Source organism: Dendropsophus ebraccatus, chromosome 9 (assembly GCF_027789765.1).
Source record: "Dendropsophus ebraccatus isolate aDenEbr1 chromosome 9, aDenEbr1.pat, whole genome shotgun sequence".
Classification (NCBI taxonomy): domain Eukaryota; kingdom Metazoa; phylum Chordata; class Amphibia; order Anura; family Hylidae; genus Dendropsophus; species Dendropsophus ebraccatus.
Window position 1 is genome coordinate 41,037,350 of NC_091462.1, and position 13,224 is coordinate 41,050,573.

Here is a 13,224-nt window from a genome sequence, read left to right on the forward strand (position 1 = left end):
GACCATCTATAAAGGGGGAAAGAGGGGGACCATCTATAAAGGGGGGGGAGAGAGGGACCATCTATAAAGGGGGAAAGGGGGACCATCTATAAAGGGGGAAAGAGGGGGACCATCTATAAGGGGGGAAAGAGGGGGACCATCTATAAAGGGGGACCATCTATAAAGAGGGAAAGAGGGGGACCATCTATAAGGGGGGAAATAGGGGGACCATCTATAAAGGGGGAAAGAGGGGGACAATCTATAGAGGGGAAAGAGGGAGACCATCTAAAGGGGGACTATCTCCTATAGGATTAGCACCCTCCTCTCCTGACATCCTCTCTGCTGCTGGGACCTCCCTTATAGGTCAGCACCCTCCTCTCCTGACATCCTCTGTGCTGCTGGGCGCTACGACCTCCACTATAAAACCAGCACCCTCCTCTCCTGACATCCTCTGTGCTGCTCGGACCTCTCCTATAGATCAGCACCCTCCTCTCCTGACATCCTCTGTGCTGCTGTGACCTCCCCTATAGATCAGCACCCTCCTCTCCTGACATCCTCTGTGCTGCTGTGACCTCTCCTATAAGATCAGCACCCTCCTCTCCTGACATCCTCTGTGCTGCTGTGACCTCTCCTATAAGATCAGCACCCTCCTCTCCTGACATCCTCTGTGCTGCTGTGACCTTGGGGGGGCAACATCAGGGGACCAGGTGAAGTGGCAATATGTTTATTGGGGGCAGTGGAGGTGGGGTGGGCAATGCTTACTGGGGTAGCAGCAAGGGACCAAACATTATGTTTATTGGGGCCAGCAGGGAGGGGAGGCAGGCAGTGTTTATTTGGGACAGTGGGGGGGGGGGGCGCAGTAGCAGATTATAATGTGGGCGAATTGACTGGAGGGGGGGGCCCAGGTTGGGTGGACAGCCCGGGGCCCAGGGTACATTTAATCCGCCACTGATTGGATACCGCATGAGGGTCTGGTTTCGGCTGCATGTGGTGACGTACAGTAAATGTGGGAATGCGGCCTAAGACTGATCAGATATCAATATGATGTTCGGAAACTAGAAAATCATGATACTTCAGGTTTAGTGCCTAGGGCAGCAGCAGCTATTAATACGGCCTTGGTTTTAAGGATTTTAATTCCAGTTTTGAGTTGTTTGACTTAAATGGTAGCTTTCACAAAGTACACTGGACCCGCTGGATCAGCTTTCAATCCAACCAAAGTTTGGGTATCCATGGAGACGACTACGACAGGTCGGTAATGCACATAACCCCAATTAGATTAGAATATTGGAAGCAAATGGATTGCACACCGATCGGGTCCAACGTACTTCATGATAGGTACGTCTTAAAGAGGACCTGTAGTCAACCTCAAAATGTTACTACTATTTAGTAATCTTGGGGTGCCCTAATTACAGTTTCTCAATATGCCTTTCTGTTCCCGAGATGGATTAATAGTTTGTATGACAACTTTATGGTCAACATGACCAATCAAAGTCCTATTTAATCATTCATATTAATGACTGTGACAAAGCATGCCAGGCTAGAGAGCACCGGAGCAGCTATAAGGCCGCATATGTATGTGTGTGTGTTGGGGGAGTATGTAGAGTATTTGGTTAAATTGTTATACAAATCCCTTTCTTTTTTTTCTTTTTTTTTCTTTCTCCTCTGCCTATGGGGAAAATGGGTGTGGATGGTGAAGGAGGCTTTTGGTTAATGCACTATTTTGTAAAAAAAAAAAAAAAAAATTCTAGTAGAAAAGTATTCAAATTTAGAAATACAAACTGCACAGTTTAGCCAATATTTTAACTCTCCGAGGCACATTATTAGGATGTGCTCTTAGGACCCTCCTACACGGGATGATTATCGTGCAGAAAATCATTATATTGTTCGGGTTTAAACAATAATCGTTCTGTGTAATTACAGGCAACAATAAAAAAAATCGCTCATGTGTCGTTGATTGTTGATTTAAATTTGACCCAAAAATAATTTTTAATCGTTCGCTAATCATTTGCTACAATTCAACATTCGCTCGCTCTAATTCTGCATTCGTTCACTAACCTTTCAGTGTAATTCCACTTCGTTTCTTCTTTTGCTGGGATGAGATGGAGTTAACGATCATAGTAACAATCATCATAACGATCGTAATTAATGACTATCGTTCTGTGTAGTACGGGGCACGATTTCAGGTTAACGATAAATAATCTCGTTTCCAATTGTCTATCGCTTCACTTCGCTTACTTCAGGTCAGCCCCCCATAACTTTTGTTGCTTTGAGAAACTATTATAGGGGCTTCTGCTTCTTCATTCTTGGGAGCGGTGCAGGTCCCAGTGGTTAGACCCCCCCCCCCCCCCCTCTAATCATGAAGTAATCCTTGTAATCTGCTTTTACTTCTTACAATGTCAGCATATAAAATAAATGATACTATTCCACTAAGCAAGCCCCCAGTAATCTATGGTTATGACACAGATAGAAGTCACTGCGGCCATTGAGTTCTTCATACCCCGCAGAACTGGAAACATATGTAAATACATAACATTTTTCAGGGGGAGACATAGTTGGAGAGCTTCATAGAGGGCTGTGAGTACAGGCCTGTTTTTTTCTTTGACAGAAAACAGAGACATGACATCGGGGGCAGTTGGGTTACATTTGATTTACCATCTGAGTGCAAGGATTTACATTTTTTTCTAAAGCCTCCCTATTGATAAATGACTTACTGACCTTAACTTATTAAAAGTTCCACTGTGTGTCTGTGAGTAGTTTCAGCACAATTATTTGTACTTTTCTAAAAGCAGCTATTATTGCTGAAGCTGTGTGCTTTTAAAATGGATATAAAATCCAGGATGTTAGCGTAATAAATTATTTAGACTACACGTTAATCCGTCTTTGTACACTAAAATGGCACGGCTTGGAAAAATCATCTGTGAAATACTTTATGCTAAATACATACCAAATACTACATACATACATACAGATATATAACAACACTAAAAAATGAAAAGTTCAGTGCTAATAAAACATCATTAGTGGAAATTTAGTTCCTTGTGTTGGTTTATTTTATATGTTTTATATAATTGAGTTATATACAGTAGTCTGTACAGAAAATACACTTACATCAGCCTTTGCCCCAATTTTATCTCTTTTCTGTAGGACCAAATGCATAGCAATCAAATAAAAAGGGTTAACTACATAGGACAAATACATTTTGTAAAAAATTATAAGCTGGTCCCAGAGTCTCCCACTGGTTGGAAAAAAAGCAATCAATTGTCAACTTGGCAGTAACCTTGTGGGAACCGAGACATTCAAAGACCATCAAAGGTCGAGGTCAGAAGTCTTCAGGCTTTGCATTAATCCAATTATGTTGGTCCTCACTGGTCAAAGCTTCCTATTCTTCATCCTGACACAATTAGTGGCTAAGGTGAGTGACCATTGTGGCCAGTCAGGGGCTTAACTACCACCAAAGCAGCCATAGCGGCTGCAATGGGGCCCGCTGCATCAGGGGGCCCGGTGGCCAGTTCCTGCAATACACTAGACCCCCTGATCTGTGGTAATTTGCAGCACCCGGTTGCCAACTTGGCCTTCTGGGTGCTGCAAATGTCCCTTTAACTGCAAGTACTCCTAACAAGCACTTGCAGGTAAATGCTATGCTATGATGACATTGTTGGGAGCCATTGGCTCCCTGCTCTGCCAATCACTCTTTGGGCTGCAGGCAGCACTGTGCCACTGGCCACAAGAGGCCCCTCTCACCCTCCCTCAGTGCTCCGTCAGATAAGTGACGTGGTGGGGGGAGGGCCCAATGAAAAGTTTGCTATGGGGCTCGGCCATTTTTTGTTATGCCCCTGTGGCCAGTAATTGGCTGAAGGACTGGCACTATCTGAATGTCAAAAACAGGGGATCAGTGGTACGTAAGTTCATGCTTGTTTTTAACAATTTCTCTATAACTACTGTCACGCTGAGCAGTTTCAAACATTGAAATATTTTTTTCTGGATAACCCATTTAATGGTCTGTTTTTGATAAAGAATATGCAAAGCAGCTCTTTCCAATGTCACTTTTATTTTCCCTTTAAGTCAGTGTTTGACTCCAATGTCACTTTTATTTTCCCTTTAAGTCAGTGTTTGACTCCAACAGGAACCCTTAGATTATGACCGGGGATTTCAAACATGCCAAAAGAATTTAATGTAATTTTTCTCCTTGAAGAGAGTGTCATAAAGATGTTTGGAGGCTTATAAAGAATTCTGGGGAAAGAGATATGCAAAGCAGCTGGAACTAGGAAACGTTACCTCTTATCAAGAGTCTTGAGAAAGTCTTGTGGTAGAGACGGAACGCGTGGGGTTTCCTAGACCCCGACATGGACTCCCTCCTATGGTGATATTAATCCTTTTTCTTTGGTCTATGTTTGACCTTATTTGCCTTCTATCACTTCATGTTTTGTGTCCACTGGAGTATAGGCCTAGGAACATATATGTAAAACTACTCATTTATATATACTTTTGTTGTAAATTTATTGTTTGGGCCATTAGGAGGGGGTGTTACATTGGGACCTGTCAGTATGTCCTGGCACCGTGTTTATCAGACACGGTCCTTTGCTTGTTTCTTTGTGTTTTTAAATAATTTTATTGTATATGTCCTACACTTGTAGTCTAAAGTGTATTAATAAAAACTCATTGTTACCATTTTGAGGATACAGCTTCTTACTGTGGATGTACCACCCATTCCTATATGACATGCTTTCTTTCTCTTTGCGGTATTGTATGCTTTGTTATGTCATATTGGGTTGAGCACCCTATACTATTAACTTAATTTATTGTCTCAAGTAGTGCCTTGTCTTCTCTTTGGATGATAATGATCAGGCCCCTGCACTGAGGCAGGGACCTGATCATTTGAATGAGCTGTCAGTGTATGGCTATGTTCACACAACGTCAAAAATATTAAAAAGGCGGACGATTTTTATATTTAAAATAACGTCCGTTTTTACTGAGATTTAACTGACTGCAATGCCATTGCATTGGAGTCAATGGGAAGACGGACGTCTAATGCACACAATGCATTGAAAAACGGACGTTTTTGCCACGGACGTCAAAATAATTAACATGAACATTATTTTCGGACGACTTTTGCAAACAGCGAACGTTTTTTATTTGTAGTTCGCACACAGTTTTCCTTTTGTCACCGTTCTGTCTCCGTTTTTGCTATTAAATTCAATGGACTTTTCAATTAAGCCCCATCGAACAGCCGATTAATAACTAAACTAGAATAATGTGCAAACACCCGTCAGTGCACTAAGGGGAGGTCAGGCAGCTAAATAACGTCCGTTATTTTAGATTCAAAATTACGGACGTAATTTTAAACGGAGATGAAAAACGTGTGAACATAGCCTAATACTGACAGCTCATTCACTATATAATGCATTACAGCATAGATCATGTGCTGTAATGCATTATATGGCTATGTTCACACAACGTTTATTCAACTCCATTTAATATGACGTCCGTCATTTTGAGTCTAAAATAACGGACGTTATTTAGCTGCAAAAAAAATTATGAAAAACAGCTGCTAAATTGTGTTTTTTATTCGTACCACCTCATAAACAATTAAATAAAAAATGATCAGGGTGTCACATGTCCCCCAGAATGGTACTGATAGAAACGTCAACTTGTCTTACACAAATATTTTGGCAGTGCAAAGGCCTCTGGGACATGGTATAATGGCTATAAAAACTGCAATAAAAAAGGCTCCAAAATTCCCCAGGTCTCTGTCATGTCTGCGGCCTGTGGTTGAGTCAGGTGATGCACTGCGACCACATATGGGGGATTTCTAGAACCACTGGAATAAGGGGAATAAATGCTGAGTTCCATTTCTCAGTTAGTATTTGCTGTGTTACAGGAAAAAAAAATGGATTAAAATGGAATATCTGCCCCCAAAATAAAAATGTTAAATTTCCCCTCCAACTTAGTTATATTTCTGCGAAACACCTAAAGGGTTAATAAACCTGCTACTTTGAATACTTTGAGGGGTGCAGTTTTTACAGCGGAGAGAATTATGGGAGTAACTAACATACTGGCCCCACAAATCCACTTCAGAACTGAACTGATCCCTAATAAAATCAGAATTTGAAATTTCCCCCAAAACTTGAAAAATCGCTGCAAAATTTCGAAGCCCTCTAACATCCTAAAAAGTAAAACAAGGTTCACTAAATGATGTCACCATAAAGCAGACATGTTGTAGATGTTGCAGTAATAATTAGTTTATGTGGCATAACTATTTTTCTCAGAAAAAGATATTTTGAATATAAAGAAAGGTAAATTTTTGCGCAAGTGTTGTGTTTTTTTTTTTTTTAACTATTAAGAGTATAAACCAAAGTATACCACAAACATAAAGAGGAATATGTCATGAAAAAACAATCTCAGAATAACCGCGATAATTAAAAGCATCGCAGAGTTATCACTACATAAAGAGACACAGGTCAGATTTGAAAAATAGGCCGCGAGCATTAAGGCCAAAACAGGCTGCGGAGGCAAAGGGTTAAAGGGCATTCTGCTCAGGTAAAATACTTGTTAAATCATCTTCTTCCCTCCTGGAGACTAACACTCCATACTTCCATACTTGTCATTACCTTTTCAACCTCCTTCCCCCAGTTCTGAGCCTGCTGTTTTGTGCTGAAGACACAGAGAACTGTGTAAGCTCCATCTTCCCTTCCGAGACGCCTCATGCAGAGACAGCTAGCCAGGGACACTGTTTTCGTTAGTTGTCTCGGAAAGGAGGGGGAGATGGTGAGAACATCTCACACAGTTTGCTGTGCCTTCAGCACATAGCAGCAGGCTCAGAACTGGGGAAAGGAGATTGAAAAGGTAAGGTAATGACAAGTATGGAAGGAATTATTTGTCTCCATTAAGGGGGGGGGGGGGGTTCTGAGGCCGATCATGCCACTTACCAGGTAAGTTCAAATTCTTGATCAAATTTCCCCCTGTCGACTGCCAGATTTTAAAAATGGCCGGACTTTTCCTTTAAGAATTTTCAATATGTTCTGCACCAGCTACTAGAACACATATGCACATATTGATACATTCTGTTTTATAACAGGTATACAGAAACAAAGCCCCAAGTTCTCTCTAGATAAGACAGCTAGCAACCTCTAGAATTTTTATAAATCTCTGCCTATAATATACTCGACAGTTCACACAGACATAGAAAATAGCACAATAGACGTGTGATAAACTGCAGAATTCCACGGAATAGATGAACTGTAATTAATCTAGCATAGACAAGAGCGTCCATTATCACATAACAAGTTAGGGCATATAGGCGAGCTTTATATGGGCTAAAACTGTTATGGAAGCTCAAATCCCAGTTAATCTCTTAATGTATAAACATATGGGCTGCTAGAAAGAAGAAGCATTAGGGACAGGTTGGCTTCAAAAGAAGTCATCTGACTGCTGGAAATAAGTGCTACATAAAGGTCACATATTTACATCTCCGCCTTAAACATTTCAGGCTCAAGTCTAAGCATCTAATATACAGTCTCGCTTAAAGAAAAATTCCTGGAAGCCCCCCATAGAGCGCACACTGATGCCGTGCCCATCATAATCAAATTAAAAGCATCTGGCAACAGTAAGGGGCTTATTTCACACAGTGATTATCGGGCGAATCGGCCCGATTCGGACGATTATGTGAATTAGTGACAACGATCAGACGATGATCGTTTATTTAGGTGCAAACCTAAAATCATCGGGCACCCACTGTGCATCGCCACGCGCAATAGCGGGCGACTGACGATTCCACAAACAGCATACTTTACCTAACCATCCTGCAGGACTTCTCCTGCGCTCCTTCTCCCGATCCCACGCGCAGCAGCAGCTTCGGAGCGGCCTGTCTGAGCTGACAGACCGCTCAACCAATCATTGTCCGGGACCGCCGTGGCCAGTGATTGGCTGAGCTGTCTGTCAGCTCATACAGGCCGCACCGAAGCTGCTGCTGCGCGCGGGACCGGGAGAAGGAGCGCAGGAGAAGCCCTGCAGCATGGTTAGGTAAAGTATGCTGTTTAAGTCTATGTTCACACAATGTGAGAGACCGGCCGTTCCGTGACCCCGCCTGGGTCACGGAACGGTTGGTCTCTGCACGGATCATCCCAGCCGGTACGGCAGTACCGGCCAGATGATCTTTTGGCCGCAGGGTTCTGATGCGGGCGCATTAGCGCGCGCTCGCATCAGAACCTTTTCACAGCACAAAATGAAGCAAGCGGCCGGAGCCGTTCGCTTCATTGTGTGAACTGACAGGGTTTCCAACGGCCGCAATCCATTGAATTGCAGCCGCAGAAAACTGACATATCAGTTATTTGTGGCCCCATACGGGATTCCACAGAAGATAAGGCTATGTCCACACCGCACAAAGTTTTTACGTAGTGCGAACATAGCCTAAACAAGGGCTGCAGGGACTTTGGTAACAATGTTCCTGCACCCCTCACTAAACAATTATCGGGCCGTGGAATAGGCCCAGTAAACGAGCGCCTATCTAGCAGATCGGCGCTTGTTTAAATTATTGATCGGGCCCCCATCGGCCCGTGGAATAGGACCCTAAGACTTGGCTTAGCGGACATGTTTATCCTGATGGAGAGAGAGATCTTCTGGCACAACAAACTCTTTTTATTGTTAACCCCTAGACGACCCTGGACATAGGGTTACGTCATGGAAGTCTGTCCCCAGACGACCCATGACGTAACTCTACGTCCTGGGTGTTTCTCCCGCTATGAAGTGCGCTCCGGAGCAGAGTGCGCTTCATAGGAGGTGGGGGCCGGCTGCAGCCGGGACCTCACCGGTAATGACACGCTGCAGCGATCGCGCTGCCGCGTGTCATTAACCCCTTAAACGCCGCAATCTCGGCGCGACCGCGGCGTTTAAGTGCAAGTGACAGGGGGAGTCCCCTGTCACTTACCGATCGGGACCCCCGCAGTGTGACTGTGGGGGTCCCGATCGTTGAAACGGACTGCCGGAGGTCTCTTACCTGCCTCCGTGCACAGGCAGGCTCAATGAGCAGATCGCCGATAGCACTGATCAATGCTATGCCTATGGCATAGCAATGGTCAGTGTAAAAATCAAAGTACTGTACTGTATGTAGAAGTCCCCCAAAGGGACTTCAAATGTGTAAAAAAAAAAAGTTCAAAACACTATTACACTACCCCAAAACCCCTCCCCCAATAAAAGTTGAAATCACCCCCCTTTCCCATTATATAAATAAAACATATAAAAATAAATAAATAGATAACCATATAATATACTGTAGCGTGCGTAATTGTCCGATCTATTAAAATATAACAAGGTGATCGGCGTAGACGAAAAGAGGGAAAAAAGTGTGCGGATTAACGATTTTATGTTACATTATATATTATAAAAAATCAATAAAAAGTGATCAAAACGTCCGATCTTCACAAATATGGTATTAATAAAAACTAGAGATCATGGCGGAAAAAATGACACCCCATACAGCCCCGTAGGTGAAAAAATTAAACCGTTATAAGTGTCACAATAGGCCCATTTTATTAATATTTAATTGCCAAAAAAAAGGATTTCATAAAAAAAATACATATATAACATTAGAGAATCTGTGTAAACCTGCATATGGTTGTGTTCGGGCTGACCTATAGAGTAATAGTATCATGTCGCTGTTACCATATAGTGCATTACGTAGACACAGGAACCCCCCAAACGTTACCATATTGCATTCTTTTTTACGATTTCACCTATTTATATCTTCATAAATAATATATTTGGAATTCCATCGTACATGTTATGGTAAAATGAATGATGCCATTACAAAGTACAACTATTCCTGTAACAAACAAGCACTTACATGGCCTGTAGATAGAAAACTGAGAGTGCTAGAGCTCTTAGAAGGGGGGGAGGGAAAAACGAAAACACTAAGATCAAAATTTGCGTGGTCCACTGGGTCATTTTGGGCCTGATCCTCAAAGGGTTAAAGACATAACTCATGATGTTGATGGGAATATTGTTAAATGAAACATGTATAATGTCCTCTCCTAGAATAATGTGTCTGGAAAACAAATGTTAAAATATTATCACATTGCTCCATAAGTGGGACCTTCATTACCCGACTGGAGATGTGGAAGAACAGATTTGTTGGGGTTGCTCCTTATATAACCATTCTAGGTGAATGTAGTACTAGGACTGCCATCCCCAATGTGCCAGAAGGAGGTCTATTATCTTCAACTTGGCCTATTCATCCTATAAAAAAGCTTGGGTGGGAGTGATACATATAGATTGCCCAAACCCATGGAATGGGAGAATATATAGTGGGAGTTATATAAATACCCACTGACATTAATCATTGTAGCAGCACATGGTATCATTGGCTGTCCTTCCAGATTATGGCTATTTCCTACTTTAGCAGATTAAGGGGATCTTTGCTACCAAGGTCAAGTCCCAGGGAGATCCCCTCCCCCTACTTCACTTGGCTGTTGAAGTTATATGCATTAGTACAGTTTGGTGCCGGGTGTGTGGGTTCCCCATGTGCATTTTCTTTCTTTCTTTGCTCACTATAATACTTATATAGGATACTATTTAAGACTGCTCAATTTAGTCTCTTTGGGGGAGATTTATTAAACATGGTGTAAAGTGAAACTGTCTCAGTTGCCCCCAGCAACCAATCAGATTCCACCTTTCATTTTCCAAACAGTCTGTGAGGAATGAGAGGTGGAATCTGATTGGTTGCTAGGGGCAACTGAGCCAGTTTCACTTTACAGTAAGAATACACCACTTTCTGTGGAGCATACAGCTGATAAGTACTGTAAGACTTGTGATTTATAAATAGAAATAATCTGCATAACTTTCTGGCACCAGTGGTTTTAAAAACATTTTTTTTCTCCAGAGTACCCCTTTAACCCATTTTATTCTAACTCTTTTCTCTTCTTCATCCCCAGATTCAGAAAGTTCCAGTTCTCCATCTATTCTTTCTTTCCCTCTTACGTTGTAGTTGCCTTCCCCTCCCCTCCAATTCCTATTTGTATCATCTCTCCAAACTTCTTGCTATTTTCTCCGCAAACATAAATGCCATTCCTAACTGCTAACTCCTAAGCTGTTCTAGGTAAAAGCCCCTGAAAATACAAGGGGAACTCCTTCCGTCCAAAGAAAAAAAATGGTTTTCTTTTCTGGGGGAAGAAGTCTTCTTTACCATGAGAACTGTGAATCTGTGCTCTTAGAGTGAAATAACATTAATCTGTATGCAGAAGTATAGAATTCTTGCCTAAGGTTACCTGATCCCTTTATCGACGTCTTCTTTCCTCACTTGGTTGAACCGTTTATTGACATGTGACAACTACAGGCAGATGTGTATAGAAGAACATTGGGGCTGATTTACTAACATATTCCGTCAGAAAATTGATGTTTTTTTGTTCTTTTTCCCTGTCGGTTTAGTGTTCCAACATGTTTACTAAAGGTGTGCAACACAACCTGAAAAAAAAAAAACTTACAAACCCCTAATTTTTGTCTAAAAACCTGCCAAGTAGGTGTGTCGTGGGTGTGGCCTTTAAAAACCCCCACAACAGGCAGATCATACAGGCAGTCTATGCAGCTCCTTACTTCCATTTTTAGTTGGCTGGACATCACCTATTAAATGGGGAGATGTGCAGCCAATAAACAAGGATCTTATAACCCCCTAAAGTGATGCGGTCAGCCAATAAAGAAGCTGATCACTGGGCCTATTACATAGGGTGATGTCGGTCTGTTTGGATTATAATTGACCTGTGTCTTCGGGCTCCTATTGAGAATTATATAGTGATATACTGTGTGTTCCTTCTCCACTTTCACAGCATTGCACAACTGCATAGGGAAACTGTAGCTTCTTACTACTTCTCCCAGTCGTCTGTTTCCTGTATTTGTCTATTTTTTGACTAGCAAAGGAGGTTCCTAAATATCTCAGTAAAAAAGGATCTATTGGCTGATAGAAAAATGCTTGATTTATACCCTAGGTATTTTACATAAAAAGAAAACCAGTCAGAACTACATTCATGTAAGGCTGGATTCATATCTTATGTAAAACAAAATTGTTCACCCGTGAAAAACAATTTGACCCGCAATGTATCCGAGGCTTGATATTTCTTAAGGCTGTGTTTACACAATGTACTATTTTTTAAAAGAATGGCCACTGTTTTAAATGAAAACAGCAGTTGTTCTTTTTAGCCTCTTCTTTTGAAATCAATGCAATGTCGCCCGTTCCATGCACACGCCACACCGACAATGGCCGTTGTTCGTAGCAGCTGTGCAAAGGAATGATCATGTCAATTAATGATGGCCGAACATCAGCCATTATTAATGCTACATGCACACGGATGCAGTCTGTTCATCCATGGTGTGTATGAAAATCAATGCTCCATGTAATAGTGATGAGCAGCCTTAAGTGACAGCCCCGTTACCCCTGCCAGGCAGAGCATACTGTGCCTGCTCCACGCTCCATCTTGCTTCGGGAGCTCCTGGCGCCTGGACGTCCCGCTCAGCCAATCGGTGCGCTGTGGCGGGGCAGCCACTGATTGGCTGACCAGAATGCCCAGCTGGAAAAACCCGAAGCAAGCCGGAGCGTGAAGCAGGTACAGTATGCTCCAGCCGACGGGGGGGTTACAGGGCTGTCACCTACATGCGGGATGTCAATCCTGCTGTGAGTATGTCTTCTCATAGAAACCAACAGGCAAGGGATCCGCAGCAGATTTCAATGCAAATTCGCTGCGAGAAATCCACTGTGGATCTGATACCTGTGTTTGTACTGTAAAGAGAATCTGCTTAAAAGATGCGATCAACAACACACAAATGATGTTTCGATCTTTGCCTGCATTCACACTAAATGATTCTCATTTAATTTCAAATGATCCAACGAATTTTCGCACAATGATCGTCCTGTGTGATAGGGCTCTTAGTGTCATTAAAAAAAACTTATAATGTCATAGAGACATTTAAAAGGTTTTGTTTGGTTGGGGTCTGGATGTTGAGACTGCCACTTAGGGTCCTACTCCAAGGGCCGATGGGGGCCCAATCAACGGCATAAACTAGCGCCGACCTGCTAGATCGGCGCTCGTTTATTGGGCCTATTACACGGCCCCGATGATCGTGAAACAAGGGCTGCAGGGACATCGTTACCGATGTCCTTGTAGCCCTTGTTTCATACATTACCTGTCCGGGCTGCAGGTCTTCTTCTCCCAGTCCCACGCGGCAGCATCGGCTTCGGAGAGGGGCTGTCTGAACTAACAGACC